Here is a 26,104-nt window from a genome sequence, read left to right on the forward strand (position 1 = left end):
GCTAGGAGCAAGGCCGGGTAGTTACTCAACCTTGTTATGGGACTCTGCTAAGAAGGCTGTACACTATATGTGTATGCACATTTTTCAAAAGACTATCTGGCTTGGTATATTTTTTAGAGATTCTTTTTGTTTGAATTGCATAAGTTACAGTTCCTTGCACCACCAAAGCATGCGTTATAAGACCCACAGCTTTGTGTTGTGTTCAACATCATACCTAGCCGCTGGATCTAACCATTCTTGCATGCTTAAAATCTCCTGAGATGGATCCAAGGATTGTGAATTCAGGCCCTTGTCATAGCAATATGCATTTTGAATAACTACATAAGTTTTCTAGTGAGTTTCAGGTATTTTGGGGTAAACTGCAATCACTAAGCTTTATCACCCTGTATATTTAATCTTGAAATTCTGGCATCAGACTCTTGTCATATATAAATGCCATTTTTCTATTCTAGGCTTCCATTTGCTAGAGATAATCGAACCACTGCAATGCATTGATTTGTAAAGTGCTTTGTGATATCTTGAGTGTGAAAGCAGATAAAATCAAATTCTGGTCTGTCGGCTGCTTAAAAAAGTTCATCTGTGTACGGAGAAAAACATTGTGCTGTCACCTGTTTTCAAGCCGACATCTTCTATTGGTAACACAAAAAGCTTTAAAAATGCTCAGGGGTTGGCAAAAACATTATAGCCGGTCTTGGATGTGTAGGGTGTCTTCCTCCCATCACCTGTCCCACTTTTCAAGTTTTCCTAATAGACATTTTGTTTTCTTCACAAGATTAAAAGACTTTTATAAGAAACTGGATTGCCTGCAAAATCAGGAGACCTTTGGATTTTTTCATCAAATCCAAACCTCGGTTTTTCTCTAAAGGATTCCGTGTGGGTTTGGCACTGATTCTTATCCAGGACTAGAGAACAACAAGGTGTTTTCCAGATGAGTAAGAACAGGTGTGCTGAGAGCGTGCTTGTAGAGCTACTGCTCAGAGGGACAAAAAGTGGTGCATAACTTTTGACATGCAGTTGATCCAATCTTATTAACATTTTCTCACTTATATCAACAGCTTCTAACAATAGCCTGGAAAACAAACAAACAAAAACCAACACATAACCTTGGAAGATAAGGTGAATACTCAGTTAACTGGAAATAAAGTCTTCCAAGAGACAGAGTTCCTGGAGGGGAAGTATGCAAGAAGCTTCACCTACTGAGTAAGTTTTGTTTTGTTTTCTTTTTTTTTCTTCTGGTTTTTGTTTTTGTTTCTAGAGGATGAATATATTAAACAATAGCCTTCTAAATTGTCTTAGACTTTGGCAGTTTTGATAGTATCATACACCTTGAAAGACAGGAATAAAGCATTGTGACCTCTGGCTATCTATGAAGAAGATAAGAATTGGGAGTAAGAGCCAACGAAAGAGCCAAAGAAAAAGAGCCTGCAATTGAAGTTTAATTCTGCAAGTCAACATCCCACTCAGTCATACACTAGTTCTACTTTGTGATGGAGTTTCTAATGAATGGCGTGGGTCCTGGGGGCATGGATGAACTATTGCTATCAGAACATTAGCAGATTTTAAAACTTCTTACCTTAGCTAGTGCGTTAATGAGTTGGAAGTCTTCCCTCAAACTGCTGGTAGGGTTTGTGGCAGTTTGCTACACATACTCCTGTAGCAGTGACTGTTCAAGGAAATGGTGAAAATGGTTAAGTAAATTTTGTCAGGTACAGCCATAGAGGAGAAAGACTTGGCTTCGTATCCCTTCTACAAAGTTCTAAATAGAACTTTAGATATTTATTTTTTCTCATGTGAAAAAAATAAAAAAAGTGTTTGGACCTTGAATTCAAGTGTATAGGAGTAAGTTTCAAAAAGATTTTTAAAATATCACAGTAATAGGGTGGAAGCAATGTTTTGATGAAAAATGCTGCTCTGGAATAAGGAGCAAGAATGTATGAGTTATCAGTTTCACTTCTTTAGGTGAATTACCAGATTCACTACTTTGGATTTCATGCAAGTAACTATTTATAGGATGATCACTTCAGACTTCGTTTATAAATAGATGAGCATACATTTTCCTTTTATGCCAGAATTTTCCAAACTGCAGTTTCATACTTCCCTTGTTCTGATGTGAACGTTTCTGGCAGTTTGTGGAAGAGTGACTGGGCATTGGTTGGGAGTTAATAAAATTGATTTCAGCAATAGACTGGCTTCCCAGTTAGCAAATATTGCATATCCAGTATATCAATTCCCCTTTCAAAAGTGATGAAGGAATTGGGGATTCCATTTGCCTGCACAGAGACAAAATTCTGATGACAATTTTGAAAATGAGACTTTGGGCTTCTAAGATATTTCAATGTTTTTCTGCAGTTTGGAATTCAGTTGTTATGAAAGGATAGCTTAGGGCAAGTGTTGTAGAAATGGCAGTGCATGCCTTTAGCCACTGAAATCTGCTGTATTTAGTGTCTTTGACTTTTTTTTTGCCAGCTTCTTCCTGAATCAGAATCACCTCACTAGAAGTGATTCTTACCCCCCAGACAGAGACTGATTGAGTTAACACTTAAGCTCATCATTCTTGGTCTTCAATGCTGAAATTTCAAAGTTAAGAATGCAAATATTGTAGGCCAAGACATTTCTAGAGTTGTTCATGGGAGCAGGTGAGAGAGAGAGCTCTGCTAAATGATGCTGAAGCTTTTGGTCAGCTTAACTCACCATTTCTCTTTTGATACACTGAGAGGAAACCTTGCTGCATGATCACCTTCTAGTGCATGGGAGTAATCCTCAAACTGCAGCACCACAAAAGATGTTCTGAAAGGGCAAGAAACTTACACCTGCTCAGAAGTGTTCCATATTACATGTTCCTTATTAAATGTCTGACTTTTTCAGGAAACTTAGTTGGCAGTCAAATATTTGCCTCCAATTTGTACGTGCAACCCTGTAACAGCTGTACGTTTGCTAGCTAAATACTGGAAGCAGGGTAGCCCTGGCAGGGCACAGCTCAAGTGTGTGACATGATTATTACTCCACTTTCCAAGGCGTTTTGTGCATCTGCCCTTGGGCCCCCACTGCTGCAGCTGAGCTATTACTGGTGGTGAGCAGCCAGGGTAAACCTACTTTGTGTCTGTCTGCACGGCTTCGGGCATACCTTTGACTGCAATTGCAGACATTCTCCATGATGGGGTTTCTGCCATGTGGAGCCTGCAGGACATGCAAGTAGGTCCCAAGACACTTATTTTGTTTTTTAATGTACTGACTTGAACACAATGGGAATGTCTGCAAGGGATGTTGTGGTACGCTGGCCCCGTGCCTCTCCCAGTTCTCACTAATGCTTCCTGTCCCTCCCCAGTGCTGCAGGCCCAGCACAAGGACTCCTGCCAGGACTCCTCCCGGATGCTGCAGATTGCTGTGATGCTGGCACGGAGAGCAGGAAGGCCACCTTTTCTTCACACTGTCAGCATTTCCACTGATGACTCTGGTGGCGTGGGAAGGAGACAGCAACTGGCTGAGGCTTCTGTAAGTGCTGTACATTTAGTCATATTCCAGGGGTCGGTATGTTGGGTACACGGCAACGTAGGCCCTAAGCTCAGTGGGAGATCATGGTAGAGAAAACGGCTAAAGGATCCTCTACTCCAGAGGAGTGGAGAAGCTGGCAATGTCCATACCGGTAAACCGTTCAGGCCCAGCGTGTGGGTTTGAGCATTGGTACCCGATCATCCAGACTGTTCAATTGTTGGCACATTTTCTGGCACAGTTTTGACTCATACCAATCAGCCCAGGCATAGTTTTGGGCAGCATTGCCTAGAAACTGTATGAAAAAAAAAGCAGTATGAAATGTGCCACACTGTTATTGCTGTGAGTTGTACCGGTGTTTTGGGGTTTCTTCTTGCAAAACTGAGTTTTAGGCCTGGATATGACATGACAAAGCTACTGTATTAGTCAGTGTGCTGTTTCCTAGCGATAGGCAAAAATCAGGTGTTTGGCTGTTTTCATGTTAAGCATTCATCAAAGCTTTGTCCTACCTGTAGAGACCCTGCCTCTGTCACGCACATCTTTCTTACCCTGTGGTTAGGCGACTGCAGAATACCACGCATGGAGATGACCTGTAAGGATGGTTGTTTCCTGATGCGGAATTCCAGGCTTGTCTGGTTGTAGAGGGACGGGAAACTGAGGGGTGAGGGTCTAACTCATCCTTCTTTGCAGCGACTGGCAGGAAACAGAAAGGCACTTGTAAACAGATCACATGGCATGCATTGCTACAAGATATTACTGAAGGTAAGGGTGTAGCACAGAGCTGAGTGTTCCTAAGCTGATGAGAAGAAACAGCACTGTGAGGAAATGGTTATGATGGAGAAGATGTCGTGCTTCTAAACAAGCTGTGCACACAGTGACAAAGCTAAGAGTTTATTTTTTCCTTTAGGCAGATTATTGTCCTTCTTACATTTTCCTTTCATGATCTTGGCCATGTCTGCTATGAGACAAAGCACTAGTCTAGGTTTGTGCCTTTGAGCCTCAGAGGGTGTTTAAAACTGGGCATTATGGGTGGAGAAGAGGTGTGTCTTGTGGGAATAACATGTCTCCCATCTCAGTCACACTGTGAACCTGTGTAACTGGAACGCTTTGTTAACGCTTTGTTAATAACATCATGCTTTTCAGCTTAATGGTATACCCGGGAAGTTTTTTATTGCAGTATTCACTTCTTTGTGTGTAGTTCTTCTGGCTTTCTGGAAATTGCTACCATGCTCAAGTAGATTTTTTTTCTAGTTTTACTATTGCCTTAAAAATTATGTTTTTTTTTTTTGTTTTTTTTTTTGTTTTTTTTTTTTTTTGCTTTGTTTTGTTTTGTTTTGTTTTGTTTTCTAATATGTACTCTCAGTGTTTTGTTTCAGTTTGGAAATACCTTCCTGCAGTTGCAGGTCACACAGAGATACAAATGAAATGCCCAAAATCCTGAAAAGAGCAAAACTCCAGGTGCTTTCATTTTGTTTAGAGCACTTTGCCAGGTTACTTAAACTATAACGTACTTTAAAATAATCATGTGGAGATTTTGGAATGTCTCTACCTTTACACACCTACATAGTGTTTTCCTCTTGGCGGAGGTGTAAATATGCATATGGATAAATTTCCATGGGATCGGGGTCTGACAGTATTACTGAGTGGTGTAGTGGATTTTCAAAAGAGAAAAAGATCAAATATTTCTCCAACTGTAAGACATCCGTGGCTGCATGGACAAAATGTATGAGAGGATAAAAACTTCAGGCTTTCAAACCAAAGCTAACTACAGAGTAAAGGGCAGAAAAGGAGTAACTTCGCATAACATTGCTTTGCTGACCCTTTCCAATTCATTTAACACCAGCTTCTAATATGGCCATTCATTCTACTCCTTTCAGTTTGATTAAAGGAAGCAGAATGTGGCCATCAGTGTGAACAGCTTGTTGTCTAACTGGGTTTACTTGCTGTATTAGAAAGTGCTGGTATTGTAACTGATAAGTATCCCCAGCTTAATTGTCACAAAGTTGTAGGCTTTGGCATTCTAACCCTGCAAGCTGACAGTTCATGCTGAAAATACTGACAAGTACTTGCTGTCATTTTTAAATCGGAATTACATCCTCTCTGTCAAACCCGGAGATGCTGATTTTGACTTTCACTGGTAAACATTCGTAGCTGCCCCATTCTTTACAAAATGTGGCCTTCTTGAAATGAAGAAATGACTGTCAGTAACTGGGATAACTGGTTGGAGCCCATGATACCCCTGCTATTCTGGTTCCTGCTTCTTCATGCATTCATTTCTACCCAGTTATTTCCATGATAATCAATGGCCCACCCTTCCTGGAGCTATGTGGGTTAAGACAGACAGAATCTTTAAATACACTGAATGTTCTTGCTCACTTCCATCTATTGCGATCTTTTTTCTTCCCTACTTGTGTGAGAGATATTAATAGTTGAGTAAAAGATGATTTTTCTTCTGATGTTTCTTAACATCCTACAGGGCGAATAATTTTACATTTATATATATAATGCATACATCATTGGGTTCTCTGAATTCCTGTTAGTGATGGCTGAAGTAAAAGCTACATTGTGCTGGATCAAAAATCTGTTGGTTTTTATCGTTTTGAGCCTGAAATGTGATACAGTACATATACTTAGGCACTTGTTAATTGCTCATAGTCAAATTATACAGCTTTTTCCAAGAGCAAAACTCTTGATGGGCTAATGGAAATTCTGCTTTGTAAAATATTATGAGGTACAGTCCACATAATTCAGAAACAGCAGAATTTTTCATGTTACTTGGGCCAAATGTAGTGAACCTTTTGATTGGGAGCTGTCTATTAATCCTGCAGATATTCCAGCCTGTTTCAGTACCACTGTCTGGCAGCATTCAGGAAGGCTTGGAAGAATTGTTTTCATTTATTTATATTTTCTTTGTGCGTGTAACTTCTTCAAAGTATTTGAAGCGATTGACACTTGTCCTTTGTTGCAGTAATGGCTAAGAAGGGTTTGCAGCTGGAATTATTATTGTTGTTAAGTGAATGAAGGCTCACTCATGTTACGTTTTTAGTATCACCATTTGCATTACATAGAAGCAAGTATCTTCTCGTATTTACCTGGAAACCTCGATCGTGGTCTCTGATGGTTCAGGGTGTTGTAAAGAACACCAAAGCAGCCTGTTTTAGATGTTTTATAATTTAAGGGTGCAGCTACACAAGCTGACGTTGCTGACCTGTTTGCTGCTACTTAAAAGGGAGTCCTGCTCCCTTCCTCCCCCTGGTTCCTCTGACTTCCTCAGCCAGGTCACTGAGTCGGTGCAGAGCTAACCTCTTCTCACCGAATTTGGCTTTACCACAGCCAGGAGAGATCAGTGGGCCACCAGAACCAGTGCAAGAAAGGAGCAAGAAAAGAAGGAGGGGAACGGGGCTGTCCCTGAGCTGTTTTGTTTCCATTGTATCCCAAGAGTTGGACAGCAACCACCACAGATGACAGACATGGCAGTACCAGTTCTCGTCAAGCTCATAGCTGTGGTCAAAATTCTTGTAGGTCTCGTGATGGTAGAACATTTGAAAGGAGCTTTCTGAGTAGGGAGCTTTTTCCAAGTTTGAAGGACTTGCGAGTGAGTCAAGGCGTGAGGTTTCTTGTCTCAGAACATGGGCAAGTCAAAGGTGGGAGCTGATGCTGGCTCCGGGCAGGCGCAGGGACAGATGAAATTGCGACCCATCAGTTCATGCCTGAGCTGGGAAGTGAGGAGAAGGAACTGGGAGCAGCCTTTGGAGTGAGTCCAGGCAGGCAAGGCTGGATCTGTGAAGGATGCCGGAGTGGTGTAGCTGCAGCTGGGAAGCCAGGTGACAAGAGCCCAGGTGAGAGCACTGCCTGGGTAGGAGGGACAGGGTCCTAGGCCTGGGCTGGACAAAAAGAAAGGGGCAAAGAACAGCCAAGGAAGGTGTCCAGAGCAGAGACCGGAGTGACAAATAAGCTGGTGATGGTGGCCTGCTTGGTGGTGGGAAGGGAAGGGAAGGGAAGGGAAGGGAAGGGAAGGGAAGGGAAGGGAAGGGAAGGGAAGGGAAGGGAAGGGAAGGGAAGGGAAGGGAAGGGAAGGGAAGGGAAGGGAAGGGAAGGGAAGGGAAGGGAAGGGGCGCGGTGTGCTGCCGGCTCGGGCTGGGGCTGCCCGGGGCTGCCGGCAGCGGGGAGCAGCAGCGGAGGAAATGGATGCTGGGGGCGAGCCAACATTGTCTGCGCGATGGGCGAGGAGGTGACGGGAGGAGGGGCGCGGGGCGAGCGCACGGGGCCAGGAGGCGGGCAGGGCCGGGCAGGGCCGGGCCGCACCGCACCGAGGGGCCGCGGGGAGGCCGCGGGACCCCCGGCACCAGCACCCCCAGCACCAGCAGCACCCCCAGCACGGCCGCCAGCCCCCGCAGCCGGCAGCGGCCGCCCCGCCCCGGGCTCGCCCCTCCCCGCGGCGGGGCGCAGCGCAGCGCAGCAGCTCCGGGGGCTGCGGGAGCCGCCGCCCGCTGCAGCCAGCGGGGAGAAGCCGCCGCCGCCCGGGCAGCGCGCACAGGTAGGGCCGGCTCCCGCAGCACCGCCGCAGTCTCAGCCCCCCCCAGCCTCCTCCTCCTCCTCCTCCTCCTCCTCCTCCTCCTCCGCCGCTCCGCCCTGCGGAGGCCCCGGCCTCTCCCCGGGGGCCGCGGCCGCCGCCCCTGCCGTCCCCTCCCCTCCTTTCCCTCCCCTCCCGGTGCCGCCGCGCAGCCGCACGCCCCGCCGCGGTGCGGAGAGCCGCGGGAGCGCCGCGGGAGCGCCGCCGCTGCTGCCGGGCTGGGCTGGCCGGGGGACCCCTCTCCGCCGAGGTAGGGTAGGGCTCCTCTCCCACACCTCCCGCACACACACCCGCGGCTCCTCTCCTCTCCTCTCCTCTCCGGCGCCGGCCCGGGCGGGAGGGCAGCGGGGCGGGGGCCGGAGGGCTGCGGGGCTTTGTATGCGCCAGTGGGGGCGATGCCCCCGCGGTGCCGCTCACCTTCAGCTGCTGTGACCATCCCCATCCCCATCCCCATCCCCATCCCCATCCCCATCCCCATCCCCTGCATGCAGCACCCTTCCGCGCTTTCATCCTCCAGTGAGGGCACGGCCGGCGGGCATGATGCACGGCCCCGATTTCCTTATTTCGCGGACAGCCGTTGCAGGGTGATGGATACAGGCCTGCTCGAACAAAAAAATAAATAAATAAATATGGCAGGCTCCTGCTAGATCGTGTGGGGCTGCAGCAGCTCTGAAAAATCCTTGCTCATGGCACCGGGGGCTGACCTTTTATTTAGCCATCCCTCTTTCAAGAATGATTCTTCTACTGGCCAAGTGCATGAGCCAAAAACAGAGCAAGCAATTCCATTTGTAATTTCGATGTTTTTGGTTATAAAATGGCATTTGTGTTTAAAGACGGTAAGGACTTGTATTTCTAGACCGTACCTACACACCATCATCCTTAAGTATACAACCTAATGCTTGAATGCTCGGTATCAGAAGCAAGATTGCTGTAAGAGGGAGCGAACATAAACGGTCGAGATCTGGAGCATTCGGTGCAGCCTTTGGCCCTTATTGACAGGGTAGAAATATTATGAAACCTGCTCACTGAACTGTGTAGCTACTTTAGAAAAAAATAACTGTTACTCATTCAGCCCTGGGAATGTATTGTCCTGAAAGATGTCTTGGGGAACAATGCGCCCAAGCTGCAGGATTATAGAGGCCGGTCGCGTCAGGTAATTTATTCAGAGAGATATCAGCCGTGTGAAGACGTCAGGGGAGGCTGTGACTCCTCAGGCCATTGCAGAAAACCTTGTCTTGCGTGTACTCAGAAGCCTCTGGAGGGAGAGAGGAGGTGCAAATGGCACAGGAGAAAGAACGAGCCAGGGGGAGCGTGATGGCAGCTAGGTGCAATTCCTGCAGCAGGGTTATTGCCCATTGCCGTTGGATGTTCTCCACGAAGCCCTTTCTCGGTGAAGCAGCAATGGCTGTTGTGATGCCTGCATGACTTAGCAGTGGCTGTAGGGCTCTGGGGAGCGGGTGGGCTCGCTGGCTGCCTGACGTGACACAACCAGCGCTGAACAAATAAAAAGGGTAGGGAATGTTTTGTCGCTTCATGCAGTAGCATAAGCTTGGTACTAAAACAGAGGGCAGGTTTTAGGAGAGTAGCCCCTTCTGCATTTTTCTGTAATGCAGGTTAAGTGCGGTAAATGATTATAAAAAAAAAAAAAAAAAAGCAGAATGCAGCATTTTTGTGTGAAATAGGAGCTTGCAGCAGTTTTGTGGCAAAAAGCTTTACAGATGCTGTTTCATCCCTGTCGTGGCATGAATCCTACAGCTCTGGGGATTATTGTGTGTTACCGAACTCTGCCTGCACACAAGTGGAGCGGACAGGGGGCAAAGCACTCATGCTACATGTATGGAGACCTGAACGCTGCTCTCCATCTTTCGGACAGCCCTTTTATGTAGGCGTACCAAGCCATTTCATAAAAGATGTTTTGTTTTTCCTTCAATGCATATAAAATTTAATCGGTTAAACCTCCTTTATTGGATGGATTTATTTTTAATGTGCATCAGTTACAGCATTTAATATTTATAGTTGGATTACTTGTAAAATAAGCAATGCATTTCACTTGTGAGGAGCGCAGGGGCGTATTTTGTGAAACGCGGATGAGGAGGCCTATTTATGCAGATGTCTAAGGCTCATTGCAAAGGGTATCTAGACAGTTAATCTCTATAGGTACCAAAATTCCTTAGTCATCTGATGTGGGCACACGTTAAAAACCAATACAATAGTTTATCATTGCCCATTACCCATGAGTCAGCTCCAAATCCAGGCTGGCATCTCTGACCAGAGGCCTCCTGCTCGCTCTTTCACATCTCTAGGAAAACCTTTGCAAACCGCCGTGTGCTGGCTGTAGGAGCTGCATGGCCTGAACCAGCGTGAGGAGCCAGCAGCAGCACCTTGGATCTTTTTGACTGCCAGTTAAACGAAGAGGCTGTGAAATAGAGCAACGAAAGTCAATTTCTGTGGTGTGTGATGCACACCATGCAGTGGAAACTTGGGATGAGAGCAGGCTGGTGCTCCATGACTGAAGCTGTGCAGAGCCATATAGGGCTTTTCTGAAACACGAGCTAGCGCTGTGGGCTTGCTCCCGTTCCCAGCTGATGGAGCTGGGGTGTTTGCCAGTACACTGGTCCCTTACCTCTGCATGAGCTCATGGCAACTTGCCCAAGTCAAACCAGAGGGAATCTAGCCCAGAGATATAAAACATGAAAATCTAGTCGTCCTCTCTGGCTTTCTTGTGTGTTTACGACTTAGAAATCATCTCGTGTCTGATTGTTATCACCAAGTAACACTTGCCTGGTAAAGCAAGTGTTGGAGCTGAAACGTGTGTACCGTCAAATGGCACCGAGGTATAATCAGTGTTCTGCAAGGAGACTGCGTTGAAGGCTGATTTCCCCAGTGCTGTTTTTTTTTTTTTTTTCACATGTGGTTTTCATTTGTCAGATTTTTATTATTACTCTTAAAATGATCTGTTGTGAATTTGTTTTTCTAATGAACGTGAGTACAATGTTGCAGCAACTACAGCTGGACCTTTCAAGGCTTTGCCTTTCTCTAATGAAAAGAGGGTTACAGAGATACTGCGTGGAAGGCTTTTTATTTATGCTTAGTAGATCCCATCTTATTTGACAGTTTTAACAGAGTGATACAGATTAATCTGTGTATTTAAGCAGTCAGCTTTTTTTCCTAGGATGTCCAGCTTTATTTCTTTTTCATCTGTTGTTTAATTCCTGATACAGGTCTTACTGTCCATTTCTCATTAAAAAGCTTAGCTTTGCATGGGAAGAACTTTGCTTGATGGTTGAGTTCAAAACACATTTTATAGTTCAGAAAGATGGCAAGGGAGGGTAAGTTTGCATCTGCAAGCATTATTTCTACTTGCAGTAAAAATATGTCATTAAGGAAAGATAAACACCCATCTCTAACCTTTGTGCTCAGGAATGGAAACATCTTTGTGTGGCCAAGGACAGATTAAGGTTGAGGAGTATCTGGAACTATTGTTTTTCAGCATCATTCTTTGCCTCTTCTCTGAAATAACGTTTTCATGTTGAACAATGAAAACTTGAGGATGTTATTCCTTTTTCATGCTTTTCTGCTTTTTTCTTGCTTTTCTCTTTATATTTTTGTACACATATTTCTTTCAAGCAGGGTATTTTTTAGACGCATCAAGAATCTCTTTGACGTGTCACAGCTTCCACTAGAGAAACGTGTTATGCTGTTGTGCAGTCATTTTTATTTCACAATCTTTTGAGTGTGCTAAGCATTAGAACTTCAAAAAGAAATGGTGTGTCAGTTTGATTTATTCAGCAACCTTCTTGCATGAAGAGGGCAGCAAGAACCAAACAGAAGAGACGCTCAGCATGAAAATCTTGTGCCAGCAGATGCTAACACACACCTGTTAGAGACTACGAATAGACGAGCAGGCCATACCAGTCATGCCGTTGGAACAGGAGAGGTGTGTCATTAATACTCTGCTCAGAGATCTAAAAATATACTGCTCTGAATCTGTTCACAGGTAAATGTTCCAAATTAAGTAGCTTTTCTCTTTACTGGAGTTCAAAACATATGCTGTTCGTTTCTTTGGAGGAAGTGGCCAGATCCTGAAGCTACACCTGCTGAGCAATTGGCCTCTCATCTGTGAAATGTATTCAGAGATGTTCTTGGATTGAGTCTCCTGTTCTTGCTCACATATCCACAGCTGTACATAACAAGAAAACATTTCTGCTCTGGTAAAGTCATACTGCTTGGAGCTACTATATGTCTAACAATATGAAACAGGAATGCTTTTGCAAGTAATTGCAGAGGCTGTGCACTTGCAATAGGACGTGCAAAATAGAATAAGACATGCAAAAAAGAATTTTCAAAGTGTCATGGTCTGTTTGTTCTTGTTTAAAACGGGGAAAAAATAAATAATAATAATAAAACAATAAAAAAAAAAAAGGAATAGGAATTGACCGACAGCTCCGTTACATGGTGAGAGTAGCCACCAGGTTTGGTTTTATGAATCATGACTCAGCATGGTTGTGAGAGGGTGGAGCCATCCCTGAGACTGCTTCAGTCAGGGGTGGGCTCTGCAAATGGGCTATAGGAGGGGCTGTATGTGATATATTGATAGATTGTGAAGATTTGTAGTTGCGTATGTATTTAAAAAGATTTAATTTGGCTGTCATCATATGATGGAAGATGTAATCAGAGATGAAGATTTGCAGACCTACTGCAAACAAAACGAATTTTTATTTACTGCTTCATTGCCCACATGATTGGATAACACACAGGTTAATCTATTGGAAGTAGCCAACTTAATAAATGAGGTGTTCATGCTTCGTGTGTTCAGTTCCACTACAGAAAGTGGCTGAATGGCTGTGATCCTGCCTAGCTTTACTCCTTATGAATTAGACGCTTTAATTCTGGCTTTGAAAGTTTTCATTCAGCTTTCTTAAAATGCAACATTATGTTAAGATGATGGCCACGCTAGCACCTTGTGATCCAGGACTCGGGGTGAATGCCTGCGAAGGTCAGGAAAGCTCGCATCCCATCCCTCCCCGCCCCAGCCCGGGGCTTTGCAGGGCGTCATTTTCAGCTTTGCACTTGCTCGGAGGCGCTGGTGGCAGTGAGCTGCTGCGAGGTGCTCAGAGGGGACGCGGCGGCTCCCTGTGGCAGCCTGGCCCCAGCGCTGTAAGGTTACACGACTGCTGAACTTGATATTGGGCAGACATTTCTCCCAGGCCAGACCAACTGGCACCTCTGGGAGGGCTTTCACCTCCACTGTGGGATTCAGCTCCCTGTCTTCTGGTCCCAAGTACATGGTCAAGGTCTTCTACAAGGTGCTGTGGAGACTTCTTGCTGTCAAGCAGTGATTCGGATCTGCTTGCGTTTTTGGCTATTGTAAGTTACTGCTATCTGATCCTGAATTAATTTTGTCTTTCTGTTGGCTGATTTATTATAGAATGGCATGGAGTGACCTGCTTTTGGTTCTTCCCGTGACATGATGAAAGGGAGCCTTGTGTCTGTAAGAAAGAGCAAGAAAGCTGCCCGTGTATGTTGTGGCGTAGGGTGCTGGAAGTGCTGGCTGGCTGGGAAGGTCTGGAGCCTGCTTTACAATGGAGCTCATTTGTGGTTACTGCAGTAACGCAGAACAGATAATTCAGTTCTGTGCAATATGACCAAATGCTTATTTTTTCCACTCATGAAATGAATTTCGTTTAGCCCCTAGACACCACAAATGCTCCAGCTAATTACAGCAAGTAGCTCCTCTAGTTTTTAGCTTAGAAGAGAAAGGGTGCTGCCTGCTCTATCTAAATTACCCTACTGGAGATAAGTTTATTTTAACACCTACAGGTTTGAGTTTGGGCATCTGAGTTTGGAAATGTTAACTTCTGTCTAAACTAATTACAAGATTTTCTTCCCAAGGGCCTTCACTGACTTTCCTCTTAGTAAACAAATATTTAATTAAAGTGTTTAAGGGTAATCTATAGCCAGCCTCTGCAGACAGAAAGCTTTGCACTGGTGGGTAGCTCGTGGCTCCAGGATGCTAATGGCATATCATCTATACCAACACTGTCAGGAATGCTAGGGATTTTATTTCCCACTCTGCCACTTCAGTTACACAAAATGGGAAAGCAAGGGAGCTTGGCAGCATGCGCTAGTTTGGGGTGCCCGTTGTTCAGTAGGAGGAAGCCTGAATTTTCAAAGAGGTTCCACACCTCTTGAGATTTCAATGGTCATTTGTTCAGCCTGGCTGAGAGATGATTCCTTGGGAAAAAAAGGTTTTGAACTACCATGCTGCAGTTTCCCTTAAGAAAACATGTACATGTATTCCTCGTTCAGAAATTCTGTAGAGTCTGTATGTATTGAGAATAAATAAATAACTGTAAATGTTACTTATAGAATAACATACTTTCTATTGCAATTTTGAATGTCTTTAGGAGGCCAGATCCTAAATCTGTTTTAAAAAATAATAATTCTGGTTGACTTTGGTTGACTGGTTTGCACCAGTTGAAAATCTGTCTTGCAGCCTCCTAAGTTTTGATAAAAACAAACAACGGAGCCTGTTGTGTTTTACTCCCTTCTACGTTTTTGGCATCACAGAAGCTTTTCCTGATTGTTTTTCTCATTTGAAGGCTGATTGTACTGAGTGACCTCTTGCTAGTAAAGGGTGGGCCACTTTATGTGGGAAAGTCTTAGTCAATGTGTCTGGGAGATAAGTGGGCCTGCATCCCAACAAGTGCTGTGCATTAAATGCCGGAATGTGCTGGGGATCTGCCAGGAGATTGGAAGCAGGACTATGCGACAAGCGCGAATGCAGTCACACTCTCCTTAAAATAGTACTCTGGATAACAGGAGATCTGGAAAATTATCACTTACCTCATTTTAGCACAAATTCTTTCCTAAAAATGGATTATAGACTGAGGGTTTGGGGGGATTTTTTTTGTTATATATGTTCTGTTTGTGTCTTAGGGCCATTGTGGTCCCTCGCAAGCCTTTAACCAAAGGCAGGCTAGGAATACAGGTGCGAACGAAAAAGCTGTATTAAAACTGTAGAAGTGAAGCCCAAACCCCTTAGTCATGGCGTAGGGACTCAGCTGTTACCCAAATGAGAAAGGAGAGCAGTTTGTGTCTTAGCAGCAGCAGCTTCAAATTTGTCTTGAGCTGTCTGGAAGTGTGAAGGCAGCGAGAGATCAGCGCAGTGGCCTCAGACATGCCTCAGCTGGCTGTCGGTAACAGGGTTTTGGTACGAGATGAAGTGTGCAAGCAATCAGAATTTGGATATTAAAAGTGGTGGTTTACCACCGCAGACCGTATATGGTTTTGTTTAAGGGCAAAAATAAGCAAATTTGACTTATATCCATTTGTCAAATTTGTCGACGGAAGAATCTGATCGTGCGGCTTTAGTCGTTGGCATAAGCCATTTAAAGTTAAAACCTACGATGCCTAAATTAGTTTCTTACGGGAAGAGAGTGAGTTAGCTTCTAAATGGGATAACGTGAGGAAAGTGTGGGGGCCGGGGCTGGTCATTCGCAGCAAGGCTGTAATGCACTGAGTCAGCAGGTGGTTGTGTTCAGCCCGCTGGGAATCTGCTGCAGGGAAGTACGGACTGAAAGGACTGCTCCCTGCATGTGCGAGTGCATTGCTGCAGGGACCCGGGCAAGGAGCTCGGTAAAAGGAAAAACAAAAGTGGAAATGTTAGGGAATAACGAGATTCAGAAAAGGAAGTGTGCACTACTGTAAGCTGTGACCTTCCAGTGTGGGCAGTTTTTAGGACAAGCAGCGTGTGTTGTGCTTTTAAAAAGGCAAAGGGATTACCTCATTTGTGGAAAAACACCCGGCAGCCTTTGATCTGCCCTGGAAGCCTGAGATCAGTTTAGCTTTTGAAGACCACAAGATGTGACTGCCTTCATGTCTGTACCGCAGCTGAAATCTCTGGCCCCAGGTACTGGGCTGGCACGGCCTGTGCTCAGAGCAGAGCAGCCCTTGGGCTTCTGAGGGTTGGGGGCTCCCTTTGTGTAGCAGCAGCTGCAAGGCTGCCGAAGTTGTGCTGGTTTGCAGTGTGTTGGAAAAGGAAGGCTGCCATCCTGGCAAGGTGGGGCACAGGGTATGCTCCAAGGGTTGTTTTGGGGGAGGATGGGGAGTACCAGATACACTGCTTTGCACCATGGGGGGGTTCCCTGACCCCAGCTGGCCCTGTAAGCCAGCTTTAAAGCTTTGCATCACTGGAGTGTGTAAAGTAGCTTTATTGCTGGTCAGGAGCTGGCTCCAAGGAGCGATGCTTGCATAAAACGCAAGTGAAAAAGGTAAATAAAGTTAAAAAAAAAAATCCATTTTGAGCTTCACTGAGATTTCTTTTCAATCATTTATATCTTTTCATTATTTCTACATATTAGCAGGCATAAAAATTTACAGAAATTGCATGATTTAAATAAGAGATGTGAAAAATGGGTAATAATACATTCAACTGCCATGGAGACCGGAAAGATGATGGAAGAAAGTTATTTTTAGAGATCTATTTCTGTTGTAAGCTAGACAAACAGAAATAAGATGACTTCACGGTAAATTAAAGATACATGTATATCACAATGATATAAATATCTATGACCCAGACATATAGTACAGTAACTGCAGGTAAGTTACTCTCTGCCAGATCAGTAATGAAACCTGCATTCTTCATTTTGCATGGTGACAAGAGACCTCCAATGTTCTTTTTGTAATACTTTGATTTTTCTTTCTCTGCTGTGCTTAAAAATGAGGGATTTGGATCCTCAGTTGTGCCAAGTTACATAGCTCCATCCCAGCATGTAAAGCTGTGCTGATTTACATCGTCACAGTCTATAGCTCAAGGTTTTAAATCATCTTCATATAAAATATGCAGAGGAACATGTCTGGGATCATGATGCATTGCTCATTTCAATTTCTGAACCGCATTAGAAATACAAGGATTGTCAGAAGCATGAAAAAATACCAAAGTGTCAGTAAATAACTCCAGGAGTCAGGGCTGATGATACCCTCTTTCTGGTCAGGTGTGAGTGACAGGAACACACAGCTCTTATCTGTGTTTCTGGTCTAAGTAATCCTAGTTGGGTAGTAAATCCTGAGTGAGATTATGCTGCTGGAGTGTGTGTAACAAAGATCAGCATTTAGATAATCTGTAGGGGTATAGCAGGATCTGGAGATGTTGTTTAGGTATTTATTGGTGATAGGCTGAGGTAAACCAGAAGTGCGATTGCTTTAACTGGGATCATCTTCTAAACAAGTGGAACGCTGCGGAGCCCTAATGATGGGGTTGCTGAAGGAGAGCTGACAGGTGAGGGCCACATGGCCATACCAGCGATAGGAGGAGCACTGAGTTGGCGGAGGGCACGCCAGCCATTTTAGAGATGTTTCTACAGCTGTTGCCGACAGGCAGAAAATAATGTGAATCCCTTGGAATCGCTGTGGCACAGTGAGCTGCGAGAGTGCAGAGAGTCACAGAGTTCCTCACATTCCTGGCGTGGGGCAGCAGCCCTCCACATCGCTTTAGGGGAAGTTTGCAGAGCAGCGTGTTCCCCTGGTGCAGGGGGCCTTTCACTGCAGCGTGGCTGTTGTCATTTTTAACTTCAGCTTGTCATAAGCTGTGGCAGGACGCCAAAGAGGCATAGAAGAGCATTGGGCCCAAAATTAATTTGCGCATTCTAATAGATGGGCACCTATAGCATTCATACCATTAAAAGTTTTAGGCATATCTGATACAAGTACATCTCCTTTCTAATTTTTAGTAGCTCCGCTATCACTTTATGCTCTAATAAGGGCTAGGAGGGCATACAAATCCATAAAACAAGAAAAACATAGCTTTGTGTTTGTAATGCTCTGTTCTGAGGATTGATCAAAAACATTGCTGTTTTAAGAGACTCAAGTTCTTGATGGTAATGAATGCTGAAAAATGGTCACTATGCAGGCAGCATGACTGCTTTATCAGAGGGGAATTACCAAATTGCATTCCAAGCATGTTATTAAGGGATTATATAGATGGGCGATTCACCCGTGGGTTAACTGTCCTGAAACTACGATTATGCTTACATGTATAATTTGTATAAATAATTATTATGCACTTATTACTATAATAACAAGCCACATTTTGAATTTCCTTTGTGCCTCCCAGTGGTTCACACGCTGGTCTGAAGCACTAACAGTATAAACTTAATAGGTCTTGAGGGAACGTGCGTGTTGGTACTAGGTGTAGTTCTTGTGTGTTTCTCCCTGCAGCTTGTGTCCATGGGCCCGGCTTGGCAGGTTTTTTTCTCTAAGTTGACCTTAGTGTATAGTAGTAGACAGAAATGTTTTGCATGTTGTTTCTTCCTTTGAATATGTTGATAAAATTACAAAAAAGCTTCCCATTTTTATTATTAGCAACAAGAAATTCTCGTTCCTTTTAAAAATCTGCCCATCTTGTTTTCGGTGTTCATTAACTACAGCCTGGAGAACGCTGGCATTTCTCTTCAGAGCGCTGGACTTTTTTGTGCATTCAAGCTGAAGGGCACAGTAGCACGGAGCCCCTTTGGGAAGTGCTGAGGGGTGCAGGGGTGCATGCTGAAACTGAAGTCACCGTGTTCTTAATGCTTTCAGATGCAAGTGCCACGAAAAAATCGGGGCACGCGCTGGGTTTGGGAGGCTCCAGCGCTTTGACTGGAGTTCCAGTTGCATGTTGTGGTGTTTTGAGCCACAGAAATGGGGGGGTCTCAGCAGAAGAAAGCATCTGAACTCCTCCTTGGCAGGAATCGGTGTTCAAAATAGCTGCTGTTAACTCTTACAGCTGAAAAATGCTCTGCTTCTAATACTGCTTTCGAAAGGTGTGAGCTTAGAGGCTAAAACCCAGTCTAAACTTGTTGTGGCCTCTTCTTAATAATAACACTGTGAAATAATTGTGTTAACAGTCTGTTCTGCTTCTGTGGTGCTGACACTGCAGCAGGCACAGCCCTCTTGGTCGTTCTACGGGCATTTGTAAGGACTTCTGAGCCAATTTCCAGAAGCGACTTGTTTGGGGAAATGGCGTGGCTTTCCTGTTAGGATGGCTAGCACTGGTTACAAGATAGTTGCTAGTGGACCCAGGTCTGTTTGAATTCTTCAGAAATGAAGAGTTCCCCTTGGCCTGTCAGCGCTGAGATATTTCCCTCTGTGGCCTGACCATGAGTTGCTGATGCTGGCAGTCTGATAGCCATGCAGCCTACCCTTACTGGAAGCTCCAGGAATACAATGGGATTGATCTGAATGGTCAATAGCATAATTAGCTTTAGCATCGTGTTTGACAGCATTTTGTTAAAGTTGTGTCTTTTGCAGGAGGTGGGTGGGGAAATACACACAAGCAAAAAACTTTTCTGGCTTCTTCCTGAGTTACTGGTTTCAGAATGTAGACTACAGGCTGTCTGTAAAATGTCAACAAAAAGGGGGAGGAAGCTTTGTAATTTGAGTATCATAGCAGAAAGGAACCAACCAGCCTAAAAGAAACCCCCAAAAACCCCAAACCAAACAAAAAGATAAACCAGAAATGTGGCTGAGGGGATTTTTATACAAGCCTATAGTTAATTTTAGCTGTGGGTGGTTGTCATTGTTTGTTTGTTGTTGTTGTTTTTATTTTTTTATTTTTTTTAATTTCAAGGACTGCTAAGGCATGAGGAAGAAAGGCGCTGTTGTCCCAGTTAGTCACACTGCAGTGTGTGCCTGCCTCCAAGCCCTCTTTTTAGCTGTAGCCCGAGGTAACACCTGGTCAGTTCTAGCAGCTGGATCTGTTGAGAAGCTGGTGTAGTTACTAATTTTATGCTTTGCTGCATGGTGGTTTCTCCCCAGCTCCATGCAGAATGCAAAATGACCTGGGAAGGGTAAGCCCTGCGCACAAAACTGACTGTGTCATAGTCTCTTCTGTGATTGCCTCTCACTCTGTTATGGTCCCATTATTGTAAGTCATCTGTAAAGTCAGCATATTGCTTAAAATAGGGAATTCCCTTTGCAGTTGCTATCACAATTACAATATTTAAACATCAGCCCTTCTCTACAACACTTGAAGTAGCTGTTAATAGAGAAAACATTTCATTAGTCTTGCCAGAAAAGCTAAATACTCAGCATGTCAAAGGTTCACTCCCAAGGCTGGAGCTATGTAGGAGTTGAACCAAGGCTTCTTCACCCCTGTTTCTTCAAGTCTAATCTGTTGTTATTGTTGAACAGAAAATACAAGTGGGTGGGAGAAAGCAAGAAGCAGAAAATGGCTCAAGAGAAAGTGAAGACTATCTAAAGTCAAATAGGGGGAAATAATGGACCAGAAGAAACGTGAGAGGAATGAATGAATTTAAAAAAAAAATAAATACCCATTCACAGAACTTCATCAGGACAAGAATCTGAGCGCAGTTAGGGTGCGAGCGGGTGCCTAGCAGCGGCGTAGGCTGTACGGGGTGCTGGTTGGGTGGCAGGGAGTGTAAGCCCTGCCTTTCCTCACTAGGGCCTGTGGGTTCATCGCTGGCTGGTTATGGCAGGAGGACTGAATATTGCAGCAAACCACTAATTGCCTTTTGGGAGGCCGCTGACAAGAGTGGGTGCAATCTGAATGATTGTGCTTGGTAGGAAGATCAAGGGCTTGGCAAGTAACAATGTGTGCAGCGAGTGCTGACATCCTCAGAATGTACCAATGAAAGGTGCTTAGTTTTTCTTCTACCATGTTGCTGGACATTAACTAATGTAAAATTTAGTAATAAAAATACCATTTCAGCAAAATAACTTCCTTAAACTTGCTGTCAACAAGAGATGTATCGGAGAAGAGAATTTCCTCTAGGAGAAAGCACAGAAGGAACAACCAGAAAAGACCATTGTGTTTTTAATGGGGGGGAAAATGTCTTATGGCTTGCATATCATCTTAATGATACTATGAGGCAAGGAAGGGAACCAAACAATGCATACCTTTCATCATGGAAATGGAGTCAAGAAAGGCTTTCAACAAACATCATCTAGTCAAAATGAATGGTTGAATTGTCATCTGCTGTACAAGAAAATCTAATTCACCCATATAATCCTTTTGGTGTAGGTGAGTGAGGAGAGGACTGTTCTAATTGCTTTTGAAGTTCCAAATGAAGAGAAATCCTTTTTCTGTTCCATTTTCTAGCTTGGCTTTTATCACAGAATTGTTTAGGTTGGAAGAGACCTCAAGATCATCAGGTCCAACCTCTAACCTAACACTAACAGTCCTCCACTAAACCATATCACTGAGCTCTACATCTAAACGTCTTTTAAAGACCTCCAGGGATGGTGACTCCACCACTTCCCTGGGCAGCCCATTCCAATGCCTCACAACCCTCTCAGTAAAGAAGTTCTTCCTAACATCCAACCTAAACCTCCCCTGGTGCAACTTTAGCCCATTCCCCCTCGTCCTGTCACCAGGCACGTGGGAGAACAGACCAACCCCCACCTCGCTACAGCCTCCTTTAAGGTACCTCTAGAGAGCAATAAGGTCACCCCTGAGCCTCCTCTTTTCTAAGCTGTTTGTTTTCCAACAACCCCAGCTCCCTCAGCTGCTCCTCGTAGGACTTGTTCTCCAGGCCCCTCACCAGCTTCGTCGCCCTTCTCTGGACTCTCTCGAGCACCTCCATGTCCTTCTTGTAGCGAGGGGCCCAAAACTGAACACAGTACTCGAGGTGCGGCCTCACCAGAGCCGAGTACAGGGGGACGATCACTTCCCTAGCCCTGCTGGTCACACTGCTTCTGATACAAGCCAGGATGCCGTTGGCCTTCTTGGCCACCTGAGCACACTGCTGGCTCATATTCAGCCGACTGTCCACCATCACTCCCAGGTCCTTCTCTGCCTGGCAGCTCTCCAACCACTCCTCTCCCAGCCTGTAGCTCTGCTTGGGGTTGTTGTGCCCCAGGTGCAGGACCCGAAGTGTGTAGGGAAGAGACTGGCAATCATCTTTTTATCTAGCTACCTGCTGTTCAACCATTTGCACTGCGTTGGAAGCCACTCTGACGGTCAGCCCAGTTGCTTGGCATTTCGGGCTGCAGTCCTGTGAGAGCAGAGTGGAGCAGGACCTCTCCCCACAGCCCCACGGCGTGCCGGCTGGGCAGAGCATTCACCGTGTGCTGGGCTTTGCCAGAGTGCCAGGTGTTGCTGACCTGACCTGGAAATGGGAAACTGAGGCAGAGAGGGGCCAGCTGGTGGCAGCATGGCTCGGCATTGTGCCCCAGTGTGTCGGGGCTCGCCCCAGCCTGGCTCCCAGCAGGCAGCAAACAGCCCTGCCCCATCACCTTGTGCTGCGGGGGCACGGAGGTGGCTGCTCCCTGGCTGGAGGCTGCTGGCACACGTCGTTTCAGTTAGAATGAGCTTGGTCTCTGACACTATTTGTGTGTCCCAATGGGCTTGTCCCAGATTTATCCCAGGGGAAATGCCATTTTGGAGGGGGCGATGTGGTGTCACAGTGGCTGCTGGCAGTAAGTGAAATGGCATGATAAATCTCTGCATCGTCAGCTTGTCTGGCTGCATCCCAGGGGAATCACAGTCATGCAGGGTGCTGACACTCTCCCTCCTTGCCCCAGCAAGGAGGCTTTGGAGTTGCCTCCTTTAGGAGGTGCTGGAAGGTCCTGTGTTCTCTCACCTATAGCAGCAACAGCCAGCACGTCTCTGGTCACAAGTAAATGCTCACAAAACTTGCTCTCCAGAACAAGAACCTAAAGCACATAACCAAAGCTTGTAAACCCAAATGGGCTTGATCAAACTGAGACAATGAACCATCGGGGAACAAAACTTTGCTAGTTAGAGTGGAGGGATGTCATGACAGGTCATACATCCAGCCTGTGCGAGGTGGTCCTGACTTACAGGAACCTCTGGTTGCTTTTCAGGATCTCTGAAATAGTCAATGATTTTTCTGATGGCCGGATGACCTCTTGATGCAAGTGGAGCCAGTATTAATTAAGCATGTCTATTTCCATTTGATTTGTATTAAATTTCTCAGATCTGATACTTCTGCCTGCATTTATGCTAAAGGTATCTTTCTTGGCTAGAACATGAATGAATACAGAAAGGATTTTATTATCCTTCCTTTAGTAATCAAGGTAGAATTTTGTAGCTTGTCTTTGGAAGGAAGAGCTAATGTGTCAGCAGGTATGACTGAACCCACCTGCAGACCATTGGATCCCCTCATAATGTCTTTACTTGAGCCCTATTAACCATTCTAAATACAAAGACATAGGAACTTCTATTGCCATTTCAGTGCTTACTTGGGCGAGCAGTTAAGTGCCTTTTTTAGCTCAGTAACGTACTGAAGACGTTCTGGACACTGGCATTATTATGTGGGCACAGTCCCATAGGCTGTAACCACAGGACTGGCCTTCCAGAGAAGTTCATTTTTATTCTTGTGTGTACTACATTTTATTTATCATGAGAAAGAAGTTGGCCAAACAGCTTTGGATAGTTCCTGTTTGCAGGTCGTGCATTTCCATCGATATTTGATGAAATCTAGTTCTGTCGGTCACAGATCCTAACACCTGCCATGACGTACGAGCTTCGCTGTTTGCTCGGCATCCTCAGCATCATTTGTCTAAGCTAGTTTTGTTCAGGTAGACTTCATAGACTTCATTTCTATATGTTTCTTGAAAAAGTGTTGGGGTTGAAGTTCTCTACAGGCAAGTAGCGGTCAGTATTTGCCCAAGCTGCTGCAGCACTGAATATTTTAGATGACTTTTGGAATACAAAAAGGGAAAAGTATCTAGACAGGTTAAGGGGCCTTGGCTTCGGTGTTCACTTTTTGTTGTTGAACACGAGCTGTTTAGCAACCTGAATCAGATCTTGGGAGGCTTATTTTAGAATCAGCTCCTGTTTCTTGTTTCCTGAGCAGCGATTCAATTATAGTGAGAAAAACAGTCTAAATAATTGAGTGGGCAAGTGTATGTGCTCTGTTATCGAAGGCCTACCCATAAATTTTAGGCTTGCTTTGCAAAGGCTTAGGAGCAGGCCCATTATACTCTGAAATACCGCTGTGTTTAAAACAAAGCCTCCTCCTGGGCTCCTGCACACCATGCACTGCAGCCCTGCTTGCCCGTGGCCTGGCTTCTAAGCAGTTTGTCTGTCTCTCCACTTCTTGCTGCAATCTGTGTGATTGCCTTGAAATGTCCTTTTGAAGGGTATTTCACTAGGGCATTTAGTCATTCTGAACTCGCCTCGCTTGCTCTCTAGAAGTACAAATATTGGTAAAATACTGCTTTACTCAATGCAGCCTAAACAGAAGTGAGCCCAGAGTGGCCAGACAAATGGAAAGGTGTGTTTCAGGGGTGAAAACAGTGTCCTTTACACTAAGTAACTTAATTTTTATGACTGCAACACTGTTAACTGTTTCAGATTGCTTAAAATCAAGACCAGCTTGGTAAAGGTGAGTAAAAGTGAAAAATATGCGAATAAGGATGCTGATACTTTTCCAGGGGGTGAGGCTTTTAGGCTTATGGCTGGCTGTTCTCGGTAGGGTAAATGAAGATGCCTTGTCCCCAACTTGCTCGTGAGCCATCTTGATAAAATTAACAGGAGATTGAAGTCGGAGGAAGGACAGAGCGCTGTGCTCTCTTTACAAAAGAAAATCTGCCCAGGGATAAGGCAATCCCAAGCTGCAGTTCTGACAGGAATTTACAACACATCCCTAGTTTTCACTGATTGAGGACCTCTTCTCCTAATTGTTTCGTGGCTGTCTAAAGGCAGAAATGCCTGCATGTATGTTTGTCAGCCCGAGGACAGAAAGGAGGGTTGTGGCAGGCAGTGCAGCTCCTCGCTGGGAGCTGGGATGGCTTTCTGTCTGCTGGAAGGCAGGGAGCAGCGGCTTGCAGCTGTCAGCCTTGCGGCTCTGTGCAGAGCACCGCTGCCTTGCGTTGTGTAGCCTGGGCCAGCCAACACGGACGTGTGAATGAAAACCTGATTGCAAATGAAAAATCCCCAAACCCTAGAAGTGTTGATGGTGTATGGAGAATTCCCATTTTTCTGTGACCACCTAGTACTCCTTGGGCTCATCTTTTCCTGGGATTGTTTTATGGCCTGGCTTCAAGTGCGTCTGCTTTCCCACGTTCCCTCAGTATGATACAGAAAGGAAGCCATGGAAAACATGGATGGGAGTAACTTTTTTTGGTTAAAATATTTGTGGCTATTACCTGGTCTTGCAGAGACAATAACCCCCTACTGGTCTGCTCTGAGCCTGAGAGCCTTCAAAAAGCCTCAGAAGGGTGAGGGGTCTGAAAACCCTGGGCTAAAAGCGCAGCTGCTATAACCGGCACTGTTCAGGTTAGTGTAAGGAGAGAGGTGACAGTTTGGCCTTAGGCTTGGAACATCTGAGACCCAATTCATTGTGATAGCAGCTGTTGGTATTTTATGCCTGTAAAAATTAGGCTCTCCGAGTTATGCTGCAGGTGAGAAAGTTACTCTGGTTTTGAGTCCTGGTACTGTTTCATCTCTAATGAGGCATATGGAGAACTACAGAAACGGTTGCTGTAGAGGATAAAAGCATTGCTTTTTTGCTACTTCTGTTGATGAATGATGATGAGGCTAATGTTTAACTCATCAGGCAAAATAGTTAATTGAATTGTTGTTTCAGCTCCTGTGTCTCTGCAGTAGCTGTGCAGTTACCACTGTCTATCCCCAGGTGCTGTTCTGTGCATTCTTGCCAGTTCAGAGCGCGTGTGGGCATGTGTGTCTGTCTCTGGGCACTGAGTTTTTCAGCACTCAGTAGCAAAACATCAGTACAGAAAGGTTTTACAGTAACAGGTAAAATAAAAATGCAAGTAACCAGTTCCACAAATCGGTAGCCCATTGCCTTGCTTTTCTAATTGATTCTTATATTGGACAATTATTGGTGGTTGTTCAGTTTTAACTAACCACTCTTTTGCAGCTGGGCTACACCTGGCTGACACCTGTGTGTATCAGAGAACAGAGGCTCCCCTCAAGCTAGCTGGAGTGGGAGATGGTAGCACTGGCTCTTCTTCTGGAGTCGGGGGAGATTGTGAGGAAGGACTTGGGTTTGCATCCTGAAAATAGCAGTCTTGGTGTCCAGTTGGATGCTTCTCAGAGGGAAGGCCTTAACT

General features: G+C 45.1%; 1 protein-coding gene across 4 annotated transcripts in view; it reads left to right on the top strand.

Annotated features, from left to right (window-relative positions):
• Nucleotides 1-1,060: 1,060 nt before the first annotated feature.
• Nucleotides 1,061-26,104, top strand: part of SPTBN1 (spectrin beta, non-erythrocytic 1) — a 140,322-nt gene continuing 115,278 nt past the window's right edge. Inside the window, exons 1-2 of one of the 4 annotated variants that reach the window (XM_072035046.1) lie at nucleotides 1,061-1,200; nucleotides 3,326-3,492. The gene's annotated coding sequence lies outside the window, so the exon portion shown is untranslated. Of the gene's footprint in view, nucleotides 1,201-3,325; nucleotides 3,493-7,849; nucleotides 8,027-8,158; nucleotides 8,313-13,292; nucleotides 13,430-26,104 lie in introns of those variants that run through there. The other 3 variants (XM_027453223.3, XM_027453222.3, XM_038177473.2) reach the window with 3 other exon arrangements.

This window comes from Anas platyrhynchos, chromosome 3, assembly GCF_047663525.1.
Source record: "Anas platyrhynchos isolate ZD024472 breed Pekin duck chromosome 3, IASCAAS_PekinDuck_T2T, whole genome shotgun sequence".
Taxonomy (NCBI): domain Eukaryota; kingdom Metazoa; phylum Chordata; class Aves; order Anseriformes; family Anatidae; genus Anas; species Anas platyrhynchos.